Source organism: Anopheles coustani, chromosome 3, assembly GCF_943734705.1.
Source record: "Anopheles coustani chromosome 3, idAnoCousDA_361_x.2, whole genome shotgun sequence".
NCBI lineage: Eukaryota > Metazoa > Arthropoda > Insecta > Diptera > Culicidae > Anopheles > Anopheles coustani.
The window spans coordinates 72183928-72204064 of NC_071288.1; the positions used below are offsets into that span (position 1 = coordinate 72183928).

The window sequence follows — 20137 nt, forward strand, 5'->3', positions numbered from 1 at the left end:
GGTGCAGTCCTTTCCAGCCCATCGCTTAGCGGCACCCTCTCGAAACAAAAATGAACCAGGGAAAAGAGAACAACTACTCTTCAATTTGTTTTCCAGAAGTCATTTTTTTCACTGTGCATGTCTCTAGAAAGACCAATCGAAAGTCAAAATGCACCCGAAACCGGTGGCGAACCAAAAAAAAAAACGCACCCGCGTTGATGGAGGACGATAAAATATAACCCGCCATCGGAAACGCGGAAAGGCCCCGATTGCGATACTTATGGATTTCCATTAGCCTGTATCGAATGCAGAAATGACTACCGCATGACGTGGCAGGATTATTACGGCGCTGGGGGTGGGGGAAAATTTTACGAAGAATAATAGTCATCGAGGCACCGATGGATGGTACGAGCTTGGAAAGGGTAAAGGCTTTGATCAAGTTTAATCTATTTCTGGTTTTCTATCAATTCATCATCATGAAAATGGAATGTTAAGGCAGGCAATAGAATTAACCGATAGACCGAACGCAATAGCGTATATCGAATTTTCGCGTATTGCGGATTTCCTCTGCCATATCGTTCATACCTCATATTGAAGAGTTGACACTGAGAGGGAACCGCTTATTTAACATATCTTCTGTCCAAATCACTAATAAGCGTTCCACTTCTTCAATTGTATCATTCATTTGTATCAATCAACGGATAAGATTTCAAAACAAAATGCATCCATTTGTTTTTTTTTTTTGTCTACTGGCATACCCAAAATAACGAATAAAACCACCGCGCGAAGCGCGAACCTGCTAGAAAGAGCGCAAGCAAGCGAGAGAGTATTTCCAGAGATCACGCTGTAAAAGCTGACACTAGTCCGAAAAGGTAGTACTTTCGTAAGTTGGCACAGAAAGCGCACTTTCTCTCTCGTTTTTTTGCCATCCGAGATTTGGTCGGTTTTGCTCGGCAGGTCCATTATTCTAATTTTGTATGAGTAGCGACACCGAATCAGACCGCGAGTTTTTTTCGCGCTCCCGTGTTTGTTGGGCCATGGCCAACCCTCGGAAGGAAATTTATTATAAGAGAAATAATAATAACAATAATAATAATAATAATAATAATAATAATAATAATAATAATAATAATAGTAATAATAATAATAAAAATAATAATAATAATAATAATAATAATAATAATAATAATAATAATAATAATAATAATAATAATAATAATAATAATAATAATAATAATAATAATAATGATAATAATAATAATAATAATAATATTAATAATAATAATAATAACAAAAATAATAATAATAAAATGGTAAAATCCCAAATCAAGCTGCCCCAGTCAAAATCGAAAAAGGTAAGCAATAGGTATAACAAATGCCGTTTTGTGAACCGTTTGAATTGAATTGAATTGAAGTTTATGAAAATTACGCTACGCAATCAACCTAGTAGTGCGGTATGTGGGGGGCCCACGGGCCCCATACCGAACACGCTAATCAATGGGAATTTACCACTATCAAGCGAAGTTGATGTCAACCACGGCACACAATAATCAAGATTACGGGGAATACCCATATTTGGTGGATATCTTCCAAGATTGCTCATTGATACACTCCACCAGCAGAAAGACGCGTCAGATTCAGTTAGAACGGCTCGGAAAGCAGACGTCAAAGTGCTTATTCGCGGCATCAAGATGTTGCAGTTCGTAAGGTCACGATTATTTTTGGTGCTAACACTTGTCAGTGCTACTCATGGGTACATTGTGTTTCAACTTTCCCTACCTTATGCTGCACGCTAAAATCCAAAATAGAACAGTATGGTATTTTACACAGTCTTTTTGGATGTCCTTTTCAGGTTGCTTGTGATTGGCCCGAAATATATCCGATCGAACCAGAACTACACGCTGGTCATAACCAATTTCAATTCGTCCTTGGGCAGAGTGGATCTGAAAGTGAAAATAGACGGTTCAACGGAAGGTGGTAAAACCATACTCGGCCTCTCCAAAACAGTGGATGTGCGACGCTTTCAAAATCGTTTGGTGAACTTTGAAGTACGTTTTCTTCGCCGGTAACTGACACGCGGTATTAACATACTGTTCCTTACAGTTCCCGGATTTGGTACCAGGCAACTATAAAATCACCTTGGATGGCCTACGTGATTTCAACTTTCATAAGGAGGCTGATCTCATACTTAAAACAAAATCAGTTTCTGGTTTGATACAGCTCGATAAGCCAGTCTTCAAGCCCGGTGATACGGTCAACTTTCGTGTGATAGTGTTAGACACCAATTTGAAACCTCCGGCTAACGTGCACACGGTGAATGTAACCATTCAAGATCCACACGGGAATGTGGTCCGCAAGTGGTCGGCGGGTCGTCTTAATCTTGGAGTTTTTGAGAACAAACTCGAAATAGCTCCAACGCCACTGATGGGAATGTTTAAAATGTTCGTGAAAATCGGTGAAGAAGAACTGGTGACAAAGTCGTTCGAGGTGAAAGAATATGTACTCTCTACTTATGAAATCGACGTCTACCCTACGAAGGTGCCGCTGAGAGAAGATCAAGCGCTCGACTTAACGGTAGTAGCCAAATACTTCACCGGTAAACCGGTACAAGGGACGGCTGTTTTGCGCCTTTATTTGTCAGATGATATGATAGATCAAACAAAAACGTGGGAAGTTTACGGTATGGGTCAGGTACAACTAAAGTTTAATGGTCTTCTCGATTTTTACGACCGTCAACACGATGTGAATATCAATTTTACATTCATCGAGAAATACACAAGTAAGTATTGGAACGTTCTCCGCGTTGGTTTGATAGGCTTTCAACATTAAAAAAATTATAATGCATATTTTCAGACCGCACCCTAACAATACAAAAGCCAATAACGGTGCACCAGTACCAATATCACGTTGAACTGGTAAAAGATAGTCCTGCATTCCGGCCAGGCATGTCGTACAAATGCGATATTCATGTGAAGTATCACAACGGAACTCCCGCAGTGAATGTCGAGACAGAAGTGACCATTTCCGGCATCAAGGATGACTATAGTGAAACTCGAACTAGTGACAAGAATGGAGTGATCAAGCAAATGCTTATGCCGTCGACAGATTCAAACATGATTAATATTAATGTGGGTACTTTTATGAGTAAATCAACTGCACTTAATTTAGACTTCCCTTAAAATCCTCCGTTTTTCCCATCCTTATTCCAGGTGAAAATAGAAGAGAATGATCTCCTGGACGAGAATATCCATAAAGTCGAAACTACCACAGATGCTTACGTCAAGATTGAACTTCAATCAAAGTAAGTGCCTCTCTATGCTCTATGCACTTCCTCAAAACTAATAAAAATTCAATCTGAAACTCTCTTTTCTGTAGGATAATGTTGAATAAACCTATCAAGTACTCGATAACCTGCACAGATAAAATGCAATTCCTCGTGTACTACCCTTGTATCCAAGGGGAACATCATCGACGAAGGATTGCTGAGACCCCCCAAGCTCCCTAAAGTTTCACTTCAAATTAATGCCAACATCAAAATGATCCCGAAATCGAGAGTCATAGTAGCAACCTTAGCTAATAAAACGATAGTTTACGATACCATGGAGATTGAATTCAAGGAGCTGAGTAACAATGTGCGTCATGGTTTAAGGGCATTTTGAAAAATCAGTTTGAAAAGTAAAAAGTTTATATTTATTTGTTCCTTTTCTATTAGTTTAAAATGGAGATCGATAAGGAGGATGGTGAAGTACTTCACGTGAAACCTGGACGCCAAATTGAACTGAAAATGCAAGGTCGGCCTGGATCCTATGTAGCTCTTGCAGCTTACGACAAAAGCTTACTCCAGCACAACGGTAATCATGATGTGCTCTGGGAAAACATAGAGGCAGTGTTTGACGGCTTCGATGATATCCAGAACAATGAATACGATAAAATGCATGTAAGCAAAGCCAAGCTAGAACGAAAGAACTGGTTAATCATGATGGATTTGATGTTTCTTTTACAGAGTATGGGACTCTTTGCCCGAACTTTGGACAGCTTACAACTTGAAGGTGGTGCGTATTCTAATTGATTTTAATAGTATGACAGAGTAGTATTTAAACTAGTTCCGCATGATTGTTGGCTCATAATTGTTGTCAGTCAACCATTAAAGCATCTTGATAATGTTTTAGCAAACGATAAGTTGGCTAGATTGGAATCGGATGGCTCGGCCGCGAAGCTCATCCCGTATCGCACATATTTCCCGGAGTCTTTTTTGTGGAAAAACCTTACGATTCCATTCAATGGTCGATGCAACTTAATTGAAAATGTACCAGAGTCAACCGCAGCCTGGTCGCTGACAGGTTTCTCAATCGATCCCGAGTACGGACTGGGGATCATCAAACAGCCGATCGAGTTCATCACGGTTCAGTCGTTTTACATCGTCGATAATCTTCCATACTCCGTAAAGCGAGGTGAGGCAGTTGCGCTACAGTTCACCTTGTTCAACAACCTCGGCTTAGAATCCATTGCTGATGTAACAATGTACAATGTTAGGAATCAAACCGAATTCGTTGGGCAACCTGCAGGAGGTGAGTTTGTCTTTCTATGTTGAATCTATGAGTCTAAAATTATTTGGCAATTTCAAATTATCTGTCGCATTTAGCATCCAGCTACACGAAGTCCGTCAGTGTTAAACCGAACGTCGGCGTTCCTATTTCATTCTTGGTAAAACCCAGGAAGCTTGGAGAGATGGCTGTTCGCTTGAAGGCTTCCATTATGGGGGGCCGAGAAATTGATGCAATCGAGAAAGTGATTCGAGTTTTACCCGAAAGTTTAATCGAGAAGAAGATGGAAACACGTATATTCATGCAAAACACCTATGCGAATAAGTATTTTCCCATCATCTTGGATATAGATAAAAAGGCTGATGTTGGATCGCATCACATCTCATTTTGTGCCAATCGTGAGTATAGATACAATTAATTTCAAGCACTTTGGTTTTGCAACATTTCAACAACATGTTTTGTTTCTTCTTCTAGCAAACATTCTCACTACCGTTGTACAAAATTTAAAGGATCTTATCGATGTTCCAACTGGCTGTGGAGAGCAACGTATGATTGGGTTTGTGCCAAACATCATCACCCTCGATTATTTGTATGCCATTGGATCAAAGGATACACATTTGATCAACAAAGCCCAATCAATACTCCGATCTGGCTATCAAAATCAGCTGAGTTATCGTCAAGCAGACGGTCCCTTTGGAGTGTGGCGAACAAGTGAAGGAAGTGTGTTCTTGACAGCTTTTGTAGCAAAATCAATGCAAACTGCATCAAAATACATCAGTGAGGTAGATGCGACAATGGTGGCAAATGCCTTCCGATGGTTGGCATCGAAACAACATAGCAGTGGGCGATTTGATGAAGTAGGAAGGATTACCCTTTACCATATGCAAAGTAGTTCGTTGGATGGAATTGCACTGACTTCATACGTGCTGATCGCATTCCTGGAGAATGATAGTGCCAAGGTGCTGCACGCAAATGTAGTTGCGGCAGCTGTACAGTACGTTGCTGCTCGGCTGCTCCAAGTAAATGACCTTTACGATCTATCTATTGCTACATACGCTATGATGTTGAGTAAACATCATCGGAACCATGAATTTATTGAAAATCTAATCTCTAAGTCAACCGTAAATGATGATAGTACCATCAGATATTGGTCAAGAGAAGAATTTAGTGTTGAGACAACGGGTTATGCACTATTGGCAATAATTCAGGCGGAAAAATATTTGGACGGAATTTCTATCATGCGTTGGCTTGTTAACCAACGGTACTACCGTGGAGGATTTCAACGAACGCAAGACACATTCGTTGGATTGAAAGCACTCACCGAACTGGCCAAATTAATATCGCCCTCAAGAAACGATTACTCCATCCAATTGAAATACAAAACGGAAACGCAGATCTTCCATGTAGCATCACAAGAAATCGAAAAGGAACAATGCACGGATATTCCAAGCGATGTTAAGAAAATCGATATAAACGTTGGAGGATTGGGCTTTGGGTTATTGGACGTTAAATACGAGTACGCACTGGATCTGCGAAATTACACCCACCGATTCGAATTAACCCTCGAAAAGCTGAACACCAACTCCGATTACGAGTTGAAGCTGAAAATATGCGCGAATTTCATTCCCAAGCTTGCAAATGAGCGCTCCAATATGGCGCTGGTAGAGGTAAACTTTCCCAGTGGCTACGTTGTTGATCCCCATCCTATCACCGAGACAACCACGGTTAACCCGATACGGGTAGGTACGAGATAGAAAGTAGATTGGATTTACCCCAATTGACCAACAAAAATACTTTTCACAGAAAATTGAGATACGTTTCGGTGGAACTTCAGTGGTGGCTTACTACGATAATATGGGAATAGAAAGGAATTGTTTCCACATCACAGCCTACAGACGTTTCAAAGTGGCTCTCAAGCGTCCAGCGTATGTGTTAGTGCACGATTATTACTATCCCCGTAAGTACCGGGTGTAATCCAGGGATAAACTAACATCAACTAATATGCTCTATTAATTGATGATTTTTCGATATAATTCCAGAACTGAACGCCATTCAAGTTTACGACGTGGACCAAGAGAATATGTGCGACATCTGCGATAAGGAAGATTGTCCCGCAGAGTGCAATAAATAAAGAATGTTTACCTAAAACTAAGCGGCCGGATTGATCCGTAATGTTAAATCGTAATTTTCAGAATACTCTATAAAGAACACTGGTAAGAGTATGAGCTCTACATGTAAAGATTACTATAAATAAATAATAAAATCTCTTCTCTATATCTATAAAAATGAATGTTTGTATGTTCGTGATGCTAAAACTCAAAATCGGCTGGACCAATCTTGATGACGTCTTCGTATGATTTGTTCCTTTTTACCCAAGAAAGGTTTAGGAAAAAAGAGAATTTGAAAATTCCCAAGGAAAAGCCGGAAAATGGGAAAATTCGGTAAAAACGGCTTTTTTTTCATATAAAAAAAAAATAATTTACCTTCTCTAATGAAAACTAAAAAATGGTTGGACTTATCACAATGAAGTCTCCTTATGGCTTATTCCTTTTGGTCCAACTAAGGTTGAGAAAAATGAAAAGTTTGAAAATTTTCAAGGAAAAGCCAGAAAATATAAATAAAACTCGATAACAGGGTTTTTTCCATAAAAGTAATTATCTACGTATATCTATAAAAATGAATGCTGAAATCGGCTGGAATCTTGCCCATTGGTACGACCAATCTTTGTATGATTTGTTCCTTTCACCTTAGAAAGGTTTAGAAAAAAAGAAAATTTGAAAATTCCCAAGAAAAAGCCCGAAAATTCGAAAATTTGTAAAAACGGCTTTTTCCATATAAAAAAAAGTTTCTATAACTGAACAACGACTGGACTAATTCGTATGAATCCTTCTGGTGGTTGATTTCTTTTGACTCAATTAAGAATTTGTAAGGATGAATATTTTTAAAAATTTCTAAGAAAAAGGAAGAAAACTAGAAAACTCGAAAAAGGGTTTCCATATAATAAAATCAAATATACGATTTACAACTATAACTAAGAAACTCAATCTTAACGATGTTGTATTTGGGTTTGGGACGATGTTTGGGCTGAACAAAACCGTTTGGGACGATGTTTAGGAAAACGAAAAAAAATACAAATGAAAATTAGAATTGTCGAGTTAAATCTGTGCGGGATCGTGGATTGTAACGTGAGTGTTGCTTTTGCAATACGCTTCATCGAAAATTGAACTCATTACAAATCTTTATCTGAACTTCGCGCATAGTATCGAAACTACGAATGGTAGAGTGCGCGTGCACTCTTAGCTGCTTTTAAAAAACTGATGCCATTGGACCATTGCCCTCATATAAATTGTTTGATCGTGATGTAAGTGAAGACGAAGTCAATAAACGTTTTACATAATTTTATAACATGCTTTGGATTTGCCTGATATGCCGTTTCCTAAAGATGGATCTGCTATTGATATGTGTCGACATCAACGAACATAAGGGTCTTTGAGTTCCAATGCTTTGTTATTTCAATATTAGCGGGTTATTCAAATTTGACGAGGCGAAGTTCGTTGGGTTAGCTTGTATAAATATAAATAAGATTTCTATAAATTACCCTACCGCCACAAGCTTCGGGTTGAGATAGGATTTCAATGGGAAAGAGCGAGATGATGATAGTAATGTCTCTTTTACATCAACGCAGAAATTCTCCCGTCCCAGCACCACCACAAATTTCACCCTGCCGTGCCCATCTGATGACGCGACAGTGTGTCATGTGTGAAGTCAATACCCAACGAAAAATTTTGTTGTTATTCAGGTGACAAGAATTCTCGTCAGAATTGCCTGCTCTTCTTTTTAGATTTCTTTTAATATTATCTTTGCAGCAGGTTATGAGCAGCAGCATTTTAATGAATAAATACCAAATTAAAATAGTAAAGTAAAATAATAAATAGAATAGAAAAATGATGAATATCCATTGCATTAAGATCCGCTAAAAGTATTCGTTTAAAGATGTACCTTGTTTTAGTAGTAGAATAAATCCGCCACTTCTTTTTAATTTTTATGTGTCGTTTTTAAGCTTCCCAAATTGTTACACTTTATCCAAAACTAGCGTGAGTACTATCGTAAAATGACAATATTTTTAAATTGGAATGTAGTAACCGAACACTTTGACACCAAACCAGGGAATTCCTTATCCTAGTCATATTGTTGACGAAGGTGTTTTTGCTCGCACATCGTCTCACCAGCTCAGTCAGGGAGCTTGGTTAAAGTTGGTGATCGTCAACTTCTTTTCCCAAAAACATTCGCCCAGGGGACTAAACGGCATACGGGTCCATCAGACACAATGGCAAATTGAAAGCGTGGTGTTCGTGGGCAACCCCGCGCAAAAGCGCTTGCCATCGTACCCGTCAGCTTTTTCACTAGCAGAGGAGGAAAATCCACAGCCGGCGCGCGTTTTGAGAAGATTGTCAAAATATACACCGAAACACCGACAGCGTCATAAACTATTTCGGAGTACCAGTATATTTGCGCGGTCTGTTTCTGCCACGGTCGGGGTCCATTCCCACCGCGCACATGGTGTGGAAAATGTGCTGACTTCGGTTGGAAAACTCCCGTCAGCTGGTGGTGTTGTACCGTTCTCCGTCGGAAACCGTTGAACTGGGGGGAAGGGATTGATTGATTCCTCTCGCTCTCAAGCAAACTCCGTCGCGTCCGTTGCGATGTATGTGAAAAGTTTTTCGATGAAAATCCGACCCCACATTCCTGGTCCGTTCCAAGCCAAACTCCACCAAACTAATCCACGACAGGGGGAAAATGTGAGAGGATGAGGAAACCTTACGCTTTCGATTCGATGCCGCCAGCTCCACGTAATCGAGGAAAAGTCAATACAAACCACATTGTACCACTGGTTCCGTCCGGTATTGAACGCGCGCTACCGGGGAAAACCCAGTAAAATTGCTGCCCTTTTCGGCCGGCGAAAAAGCGAGCACGGGTCAAAGTTGGCGGATAAACAGCAACGCACCGAAGCCGTAAAGTGATCGTGTGCTGCGGTGATACGCCGCGGTCAGCAGCAGGTTCGTAGAAGGCCACCACCTTAGCGGTCGCTGTTATAGCGATTCCGAATGCCACCATTTTCCGCATGCCGGCATTTTCCGTGCTGCAACGATGGATCAAACGCGAGGTGACTGCGGGAAAATCCCGCGAGAAATACAATTTGATCCACCTGCCGCAGTTTGAACGTCTCTTATAATAAGGATATTTCCTCGGTTTGAGAGTGTTGTGGGATTGCCAAATAATATCAGAACGGTAAAAAGTTAAAAAAAACGTTAATATCTTAAAATTGATTGTATCATAATCATCGACCCCGTTTACGTTAATTTATGAGTTTCCATATCTTTGACAATTTTTTTTCTATTTATTTTGCATTATTTCATACTCAATTTTTCCACTATGCGATACTATTGCGTTGCTACTGCTCTTTACCCACACCAAACTGCCTTCACATACTTGTCAACAGCACGGCCAGTGATGAACGAAATGGTCACCTCACCAAAAAGTGCGAGAAGGAAAACGGTGAACCGAAAATTGGCACAAGCTTGTCCGCGACTTCGCAAACGCAAATGTTTGATAAAGCTTGAGCAAATGCTTTCCGAAGCGTGCTGGGCAGAATGTCGATGAGCGAAATGGCGGCGATTTGGAAATGGTCGGTCCTTTGGTCAGAAGAAAACTCCCAAACGAGCCGGTTGTGTTCGGTGTTTGGAGTGCTAGGGAGTGGGGAGTTTTTCGGAAACGGTAAAGTTTGCGATCGTTGTTGTGGTGATTTTCCCCCATTCCCTTTCCCTTGTCCCGGATCCGCTGGGACCAAATTTCAACCCACAAGCTTTACGGTTAATCAGGAGAGCTGTTGGTTTTTTTTTCGATGTCGTGCTTGCCGAAAAAACCATACTACCGAAAAAAGGGAATTCGGAAAGATAATTTAATCAAGTCAGAGTAGATGGCGAAAAGTTTCACTTTGACAACTGCCCGATTGCTAGTCTAATTAACATGCATTTATCTATGTTTTTCTCGTTTCTTTTTTTGTAGTTGAAGTAGAACATTTTGGAACGTAACCTAGCTACAGCAGATGAATTCTTTCCCGGCGCAAAACTTTATCCGAAAACGCTCGAAGTGCTGATTGTTTATGTAAATTAAGCTAAAGGTTCGAGGTCGTTGGAGTGACTTTCTAAGGACAGAAATTACGTTCGGCAGATTTGGATTTTCTTCTTTTTCTGCATCAGACGCCATGCGATTCATACAACACAATCATTTACGAGAGCATAACATTCACAAGCAAAACTTAATTTGAACATTTGTGGTACTTGACCACTTAACACATTGAACAAATGAATGGTATTTAAAAAGAAAAGGAATGTTTCAAGAAAAAAATATTAAAATGATCAAACGAAAATAATAACATCCTTTCTTATTATCGTTAGTAAAACCGCATATTCTGATCAGCTACTTCTTCTATCACAGCCACAACATCTATAACCCTATGTTTGACATTTAAAAACAAAAATTGGTTTCGTTTCAACAGAATTTCTTTGCAACTCCATTACAGTTTGTACACTTTACCACTACTTTATCTTTTGCTTGAAATGCTTGTTCACGAATCGCATGTCCTCAACAATTTAGCTCCCTCGAGAGCTACAAAGACCCACAATGTTGATTACAATTTTCATTTATTTTAGTACCAAATTTTACGATCTCCCTTTCCTGCGAGAATTATTTTATTGTTAAAGTTGTTTTTCCTTTAATCCGTAAACTTGTTTGCCGTTTGCTTTTCAAGAAGGGTGTCACTGGTGCCATTTTCAAGATACGCAAAACTTTTGCCAACTACCTTTCAAATAGCCTTTGTCAAATTTTTTGGCTCATACCTATCTTGTTTCCAAGCGTTTTTGCAAACTTAAAATCAGTTTTGAACCGCAGATTGGTATCATTTTTTCATAAAATACTTCAAATGTGGTTAGAGCTATTGTAAGTTATTCATGTTGAAAATAATGTTTGAAGAATGACTTAAAGTCACACTTACTCCTGCACATCTTTTCCCTAAGTTCTTTTTCCTGTTCCAACATATCTTGCTATGATAAGGAAGAATAAACGTAACGCTTCCAAGGCTTTCTCCCTTCCTATCTTGGCACGCCACCCCTTACGCAATATTTTAGCTAGACATTTCTTGCCACGGCACACCCCTTCCGGGTGTGATTTTTCTTTTCCTTACTTTCTACACAGAAACAATAGCTCCCCATCCAAAACTGGGTGTAAATGAAATGGTTCCAACTGAGGTTGCTCGTCACCCCATTCCTTCATTAGCAGAACGTTATGTTATCTGTAACGTCATTTACTTTTCGCTCTTTACATCACATTTTGAAGTATTTTTTCTTTATAGTGTTCTGAGTGGAATATAATCAGCAGTGGAATATTTTAAGGGACTTTTGTGGAATGGATGTCATAAAAAATAAGCCCTGTCTTAACAGAGTTATTGTACAATCTCTTTTCTCTGCGTGTTTTTAGGGATCCGTTCCAGTATTTCACCTTTTGCCCGAATGGTAAATCATTATGGGACGCCACCTTAACAGTAACCCATCCGGAAACTCTGATGTCAGTATTTTTTTACACAACCCTATTCATTTTCTTGAGGAATCTTTGAGTTGTTTTTAAACACTCCCCGTTTATACTGTCCGTCCGACCTAAGGCGGCAGGAAATGATTGGTCAAACATGGCAAACCTTTCTGCCTGGGGTGAAATGTCTTCCAAGCTAAAACTACTACACTTCCCCACTTCCACCGATACTTTTATTTCCTTTTCCCCTGTTTTTTCTCACCCGTAAAAATTGCCAAAGCAGGTGATAGCAATCTTCATCAATTTCCTCGCAGGGATTGTTTGTGAAAAATTGGGTCGCCTTTCGGTTTTTTTGTTTGATTGGAGGAAACGTGTTCATACCCGAAATGAAATCATCCGTTGGAAGATGATTGAGAACACGTGCCCGGAAAAGAATCAACCTGGAACGATAAACCATTCCATTCGAGGACCTTATCATGATTAGTTTTCAAACAAACAGCAATTTATAAGATTGTCAGAATTTTGAATTAGCCGAATCTAGAAACTAGTTCGATGCAAGGAATTTTTTTGTTAGAATTATTTGCCTCATTTTGTGTGTAATACGCACAAAATTGGGCAATTCATTAGAAATTACAGAAGAATCATGTTGGAAAACATCCATGTTTCTTGCTAAAATTAATGAAAATTATTGCTACAAGTAATTTTATAATTTACCCAGGCAAAGCCCTGCTTTCTTTTGTTTAAATTACAAAGTATGTTATAAAGTAGAATTTCAATATCTTTCTGAACTGTAGGAAGTTCATTTTGAAGAGATGATGATATGAATTTCATTTTAAAAACATTTATGCATATGGAAATGAGCACAGTGAATCATATAGATTGCATTTGTTTCGAAATGAAATGAATCTTACACATTTGATAATCAATTTGACACGACGAGGCACAAACATTACCTTATTAATCGCTCGTTTTGTTCCTGCCGATGTAAATCGACTGTCTACTTCAACCGGAATTACTTTCAAGCGTAATAGCGACTCCCAGTTACCAAGCGTTCACACCATCCACGGGGATAGACAATTCGTTTAAGGTGATTTATCGCCAACCGTACCGCTTTTCTTATCACACACTTTCGCTCACTGCTACTGGCAACTTTATCCACCGCGACACCGACGGGCAAACTTCCCTAAACAGGCGCCCTGCCGGAGTGCCTTGGGGGGTTGATAAACAAATTGTCTTTCCCCGTCGGTCCCCGTTTTCCGCCCGGGTCCTTTTCCGCCCAATCGGCGATCGGAAGGCGAAATATTCGCCCGAGAGACGAGGAGGCGAAAACGACGAATGTAAAATGAGAATGTAATTATGACTCTAATGAATTCCAATCTATTTCCTATCTCGCAGCGCCTGTCGCTTCGATCCGATTTGCGACGTTCGACATGGCGGACGCTTTTACAGTCGGAGCGGGTCTTAATGGCAGATTTTTCTGTCTTGTTTTTTTTTTATTCGGTAAATGTTGTTCCGTAGTAGGATCAACGTGTTGGGAGTGGCTCTATCGTCGCTGTGCCTTTGGTTTTCCATCTCCGGAGTGGAATGACTTCGAACACCGCACACACCCTGCTGCCGGGGTGAGTGTGCATATTTATCAATCGGGAACGATACGGGGGGAACCATTGGCGTGTTCTGGTTTTAAGAGAACGATAAGTCATGGCTGCGACGGCAAACCTGCAGGAAGTAGTTCACTGATGAGTGTTTGTGTGTGCGAAAGTAGGCTCTGGGGATAAGGAAAGTGTATGGATCGTGCATTCCAGCAGCAGCAAGTCCTGCTCCGTCGGTTGCCGCCAACGGAGCGAGTCCTTTTTTAATTGGATCGCCTGGCAATGGAAAAGGCGTCAGAGTTTTCTTTTTTTTTCGCGTTTTGTTTACTCGATTCCCACACCTTGTGCCACATCTAACGGTGCCTTTATCGTTCCATTACACCTTTTTCCCCATTTTTATTCTATTTTTTTAACGTTCGCACTCCTTCCCATAGGTCCCCAATGCGTTCCTTAACTGTCGAGTTAACTTAACCTATGCCCCCACCCCGTTTATTGGGGCCTGCTCTCGCCAGCTTTATGTTCCCGGGGCTGGTTGATTCCGTTCGTTTTCATTTCTAATTTCTTTCTGTGACATTTTCATTATATCTCCAACCCACCCTCCGGAAAGGGGTGGAAGCCCCCAGAACGAGGGCGCTAGAAGAAGCTAGTGGCAGTGATATATCGCATTAGCGTTTCTTCTCTGCCAGAAACGAGGCTTCGGAAACCGTAGAACGAGGGCCTCAGAGTGTGGTGATGTAGGTGACGGCCGACTTTGTTCACTTAGCATTGGCGCCCTGAAAGCCGGCTATAATTTAAAGCAATTAAATACCGGACTAGCTAAATGGGTTATCATTTTTCTAATCGTTTTCGTACCGATTTCCCACCGAGATACCTTCGCTAGCGCCATTCGGTTTGCGGGGAGATGGAAACCGATAGGGAAAGATTGATTGGGAGCCAGGGGTGATGTCAAAGAGGTAATTTTCCGCTATGTGATAGTACAGTATGGTAGTATACATGTTTCTCGTGAAATGAGTGAGTCGACTTGTAAGATAATTAATAGAAATAAATAACTCATCGTGATTGTAAGCATACAACCTTTGAAGTAATCATACAACCCATGATTACAATCGTGCATCCAATTAAATTATGTGATATGTATGATTATTTACTTTATTTGATGTGATGATTGATTAATTTTTTTTAATAAGAAAAAAGAATGGAATGGAAAGCTATTCTATTAAGATTGCACAAAATGTTGTTGTTCTATATCACAAAGTGAGGATAACTATACATTATTTATCTAATCCATGCCTAACTCAAGGTTACGATGCAATATCGATAAATGAGGCCGATTTTACGATACGAAGCTCAATGTCACGCAACTGTCGTTCGTATTTTCAATTTTCGGCAACAAATTGATGAACGATTTTACTGTTCCCACCCGTGCCAAATGGTATAAACGTGACGTGAACATCGACCTAAAGTTTTAGCACTTTTTTTTATTGCCATTCCGCAACGCATTTCAACGAAAATCCTTTTTCACCTTCGACTACCGATTCGCACCGTCGCCGGTAAGCACTTGGAATGCATTGATTAATCTTAGGAATTTCCATAATCCATTCAAATGAAGCATCGGCTATCCGGGACACCTCATTAATCCGACTCATTTACGGTGCCCATAATGAACTGACCAATCCGGGGGCAAGGAGCCGAAAACAAAGCCCATGAATGTTGATGGCTTGAGTAATTAATTTTCTATTTGAATGCCCTAGAATGCGTTTGAAGCTCGTTTTTTTTTCACGGAAATTCAAGGAATGCTCCACAAAATGACCCACCAAGAAGATTGGAAGGTGGCATGGTTTTTTTTCCTTTTCGTTTTATTATTGATCTGTATTTGTATCTTTTTCATTCACGGACAAAAAGTATTGTTTTGTATTATTCTATGTAGTAATAACTTTCCACTGCCTTTTTTCTTTTATCATGTTGATGGTAAGTAATGTTTAAATTCAAATCAGAACAGCCTCATTGCTCTCACCCACCTTCTACCTTGATGTCTAAAGTAAACTCTTTTTCAACTTCGTTCCAACTATGATTTCCCCCAATAGCTATCGGTATCAATGAATGAACGAGTTCTGCATTTTTTTATTTCAATATTTCAATCAATCCGTAATGTTGGAAGAGTAACAGAGGTCGATAAAAATTGTAAAGGGCAGCTCTCACCGGAACGTGCGTTCAGGCACGAGCGATTGTGGAGTGTCTGGCGCGATTGGTGTGGAACGAAAGGTTTGCATTTTGGCAAGACCTTTCCACCGACCGGCATCGTCACAGTCTGGTGATTTCTCTAGATACTATCGGCATTGAAAATAGTATACTGAGTGCTTCGTACTTCTCGGTGTTGATATTTAAATAGGTATGCTGTCGATGCTGGTCGTCCTCGTAGGAGGATTTAAAGTCTGCCAACGTAGATGTTTACTATTGACACATTCGGAAACTCGCTGAAGAAGCATTTAAAAGTTTGAAACGCGTCAAAGTGCCTTTAGAAACATTATAGAAATATTTGCAGTCACTAAATTCATGATTAAACTTAACGCAACAAATCGAAAGTGAAAACAGATGAAATCTTTAAAGCATCAAAGATGGATATTGATCATTCAATGAAAAATCTATAAACAAATGCATATCCTATGCTAACCCAACCGAATGTAAAGGTTCCGCCCCGTTTTGAGCAGTTTTGTAAAACTTGATGAGATAATTCTGTCTAGTTCTCCATCATGTTTTTCATCCCGTAGAGCTCGGGATGGGATAAGTGAACACGCAAAACAAGTAAAAAATGTAAATACCCAAACCCAACCCGTGGTCTTTCCGATCGAAAGCGATGGAATAAAAATGCAAAACAACAAAATAGTTTAATTTTCTGGTTAGTAAAAGTTTCCCTCACCGTAAAAGTTTTTCATTTTCCCCCTCGCAAACCGAGACTCGTACATAAATTCGTTTGTAGTACGCTACCGTCTCAGGAACCCATAGTTTTACCGCAAGCATTTGGTAGGGACAGAATGCGGCAGGAAAGTTGACTGGAGGAGATGAGGAGAGTTCAAACTACAATTTTACAACTCGGTAGGTGTGAACGGGGATCGACTGCAGGCTGCTGGGGACGTTGGTCGGAAGGGAGATGGATGCGAAATTACCATCGCAAAAGATAGTGAAAGCTCGCATCTTTCGGATCGGGTTTTCCATCCGATGCACTTTGGCTGTCTTCAAGCATGCTGGAAAATGGTTCTTCCATCACTTTTGTACCCATTTTGTTATGGTATTTGCGTTGCTTCTAGAGCTCGTTTTCGTACGAGCGTTATCCTAGATGAATTGTTTTATGTCATGAATAATGAGTGCTTTAATTTGGGGAATGTTTTTGAACGCATAGACGAAATTTTGAAAATTTGTTAAAAAATAATTTCTGATGTTGAGAAAAAACATTGTAGTGATGATTTTTTAAATAGATCATTGATAACTTTTCGCGTAATGCAGGGTTCAATATTAATTATCACATGGATTTGTTGCATGGAATCGAACATAGTTTTTTTTAAAAATGCCTGGAAAAACTTTTAATAAGAGATTTCCTTTATTTTATTCTACTTATATTTCAGTTTGGGATGTCGTGCCATATAAAAAAAATCAGTTTCACTCACAATTGAATTGAAACAATTGAATTTTCTCGATAATCCAACAAAGCTAAATGTTTGCGGTATTTTTGCATAGAAATGTTATTTCCGAAAATTTGACAATCAATCGAAATTGCATTAATTACTAAATTCATAGAAATTGTTCAAACATGATTTATATCAAACTCAAAAAAGGCAGGTGGATATTTGTGTGAGGATCACATATTTAAAGAGGGTTGTAAAGAATCACACAATTTGAGTTGGTTAGATGTGTCAACAAGATGTTACCTTTAAATTTACCTCTCTTAATGAAACTTTTCGAAGCAATTAATATCTGTTTAATGTCAGGAAAATGTTCGCAAGCGCACTGCACTCATGGATTGGATACTTCGGCTTCCTGCGGCGAACGGAAGATAATTTAATGAATGCATCTTCGGCTAATTTTATTGGAAATTGTTTGCCACCAAATATCTATCCCACCACCACTTGCTCCTAATAAGCACCCGTTCGGAGTCGAAGCACGTGGAAAAAGTTTTCGAACCCACCCTAGCGTCTATCGATGGAAGCAATTAAAAAGTTCCCGACAAAATTTGTTCTAAGAATCTTACCAGAGGAAGAAAGAAAACAGGGAAAAAAATATCTGCACCAGGAAAACCCTTCTCCGCTTATCGCTCTTAAACATTCGTTGGCACAAATCCCGCAAATCAAGCATCACGAGTTAGCCTTAGCTGGCCGTGCATACAGTCGAGGAAAGTTTCCATTTTCCGGCTGGCGGAGCATGGGGCCGAGCTGTTAAGTGGAAAGTTTCCTACGGACCCTGCTTCCTCGGCACGATCGATTTGCTTCGGAAGTGGAATGTTGATTCCCATTCTGGCCTGCATGCGGTTGCTTGAAGCTAGGTGGATAGAAGACACCTTCCCTTCGAATCTCTTCCGTTTCCACAACCGTCTTTCCGTGGTCCCCTCGTTTCAGCCAGCCATGAGCCCTGAGCAGAACAAGCGAGTGAGGAGAAAATTGAGGTTTCAACTCGTTGTGTAAAGTTTTGGGAAAATAGATTGAACGGATATCAATGTGCGCGGTTTTAGGGAAGAGTTTTTGGAGAGTTTTACATGTGCAAGGACATCCTGCTCCCCAACCAAATCGTTTTCCCTTCAACCTATGGGTGTGTGTGTGTGTTAGAAAAAAGAAAAAGGATCAGATATTCTTCCTTCAAAACCCCACCCCAGCTCAAAAAACACCCAGTGAACCTTTTTTGCCCATTCAGTACTTTTCTATTCTAAAAAGGCAGAGAAAAGCACTGGAAAGCATTCAGCGGAAGGCAATAAATCATTGCATTATAATCATGAATTCATAATGATCTAATAAATTTCGATTATTTTCATAAAAACGTCAAGTAAAATATATCTGCATTCTTTTTTCACCGCTCAGCATGTTTCCTTTTTTTGCACGAAGCTTTTCGAGCAGCCAATGGAAAAGTTAAAAAGGGTGAAAATTTGAATTAGACACACTTCACGCTGCGTTAGAACAGGGAAGGAGTAGCGAATGAAGGAGGTTATTTTAATGTATCAGGTATTATTTCTTCATTTATGATAAAAAACATATAAATTTAACATGTATTTTTTTTATGAACGCATATATTATAACAAAAATATTTTTTATCCATCTTAGTTCTGAACTGAATAGGAACATAATTTTTAGATATAATGCGCCTCTACATTTTATACCATTTTTCTTATATCTTTTCATCTACAATTTTCATGCTCAAAATACTGGCAAGCGCAGATCGTAGGAAAGCATGTGACAGACATGATAGAGTCTCAACTATTTCCTCCATTCAACCTTTCCGAACCCGAAGGTTCCCGGTTGAATTGAGATCCTCTTCATTGCGCAGACTAGTAAAGATAGTTTTGCCATTGCAAAGCCTGTCAGATAAGGCTGGGGAAAGATTTATACGATTTTCACAAGGTAAGCACCTAGAAGTTAAAACTCCATTTTCCGACCAAATGATAAGAAGAGACGGGAGTTTCTCGTTCCCTCTGTGATTTGGTGTCGACCGTAACGTGAATGATAACCGCCGGTGATGATGACTGTGGAAGGAGTTAGTAAAGATTTATCGACGAATTTGTTGAGTAATAATAGAAGATGACTGTAGGTGAGACGATGCCAAGGAAGAAAGTCGATAACTTTAGGTACAATTTATGATTATGAGATTTGTTTCACAACTGGAGATATTTGAAGAAGATAGAGATTGATTTAATCCTGTCGCTTCTGGGGACATTGATAAGTTTCTGTGACATGCTAAGAATTATGAAAGTATGAACTGGTTCTTGAACACAACATTTAAATTCTGTTTTGCAGTTCGTTCAACTTCATCAGATAAAATTCTCTCCTATCTTGGCAATGCTCAGCTCGAGTGCAACAATTTGCACAATACATTTCAGTCCTTTTTCTTCACTTCATATTCATTTTCCCCGTAGACAGTGTTTCATTTCAGAGCTTTCACTCGCTGTTGGCTCAACCAGAGATGCATTAGTGCAATGAAAGATGCATTCGTTCGTGATTGCACGCTGTCAATCATACCGATCCGGGCTAAGCTGAAGTGCGAAAATGCATCAATTACGGAATGAATCGATACAACGGTGGCCGAGGTAGCAAAGCTGAAAGTGTGAAGTATCTGACACCATGTTTGGAATGCTTCCAAATGGCTTTAAAAAGCTGCCCATAATTTATATGGGCACCAATCAGTCTGTAGGAACTGAAAGTATTGTGAACAGTTCTATGTAGGTTCTATTTAATTTGTTAAGGA

General features: G+C 39.7%; 1 pseudogene; it reads left to right on the top strand.

Moving 5' to 3' along the window:
- Positions 1-1670: 1670 nt before the first annotated feature.
- On the top strand, positions 1671-6654 carry LOC131259145 (thioester-containing protein 1 allele S3-like; annotated as a pseudogene).
- Positions 6655-20137: the final 13483 nt, after the last annotated feature.